The 714-nt window shown below is 41.9% G+C and overlaps 1 non-coding gene across 1 annotated transcript; it reads right to left on the bottom strand.

Annotated features, from left to right (window-relative positions):
* Positions 1–374: 374 nt before the first annotated feature.
* Positions 375–479, bottom strand: LOC133259968 (U6 spliceosomal RNA). Its single transcript, XR_009740631.1, has one exon. It is a non-coding gene; the product is annotated as a U6 spliceosomal RNA (small nuclear RNA).
* Between the last annotated feature and the right edge of the window lie 235 nt (positions 480–714).

Below are 714 nucleotides of genomic sequence, written 5' to 3'. Positions count from 1 at the left end.
AGATTCCTGAATCTTTACACTTAATCCATAAGCTCATTGGAATCAGTGAAGGGTGGGCTGGTGCACGGACGGAAGTGAGAGAAGTAGATGGGACCAGGATTCTCCTCCCATGCCTTTCTGTCTCAGATGCTAAATTCTTGGAGAAAACAGGGTAATGATGATAAAGACACATATGCAGCACAGTCTGCAACCTTCAAGGACTTGTGTAAATTGTCCTGGAGTTGCTTACCCATGAGAGACTTTCACTCTAAAGTGGGACACTTAAAAACATTTTTTATTGGAATATAATTGATTTACAATGTTGTGTTAATTTCAGATATACAAGAAAATAAATCAGTTGTGCACATACATATAGCCACTTTTTTTTAGACTCTAAAAATATGGAACACTTCATGAATTTATGTGTCATCCTTGTGCAGGGCTCATACTAACTTTCTCTGTATAGTTCCAATTTTAGTATATGGGCTGCTGAAGCAAGCATTCAGTTCAGTTCAGTCACTCAGTCGTATCTGACTTTTTGCTACCCAATAGACTGCAGCACACCAGGCTTCCCTGTCCATCACCAACTCCCAGGGGCTTGCTCAAACTCATGTCCACAGAGTCGGTGATGCCTTCCAAACATCTCTTCATCTGTCGTCCCCTTCTCCTGCCTTCAATCTTTCCCAGCATTAGGGTCTTTTCCAGTGAGTCAGTTCTTTGCATCAGGCGGCCAAA

This window comes from Bos javanicus, chromosome 13 (genome assembly GCF_032452875.1).
Source record: "Bos javanicus breed banteng chromosome 13, ARS-OSU_banteng_1.0, whole genome shotgun sequence".
NCBI lineage: Eukaryota > Metazoa > Chordata > Mammalia > Artiodactyla > Bovidae > Bos > Bos javanicus.
Note: the sequence above shows the minus strand (reverse complement) of the source record. Positions and strands in the feature narration are given on the sequence as shown.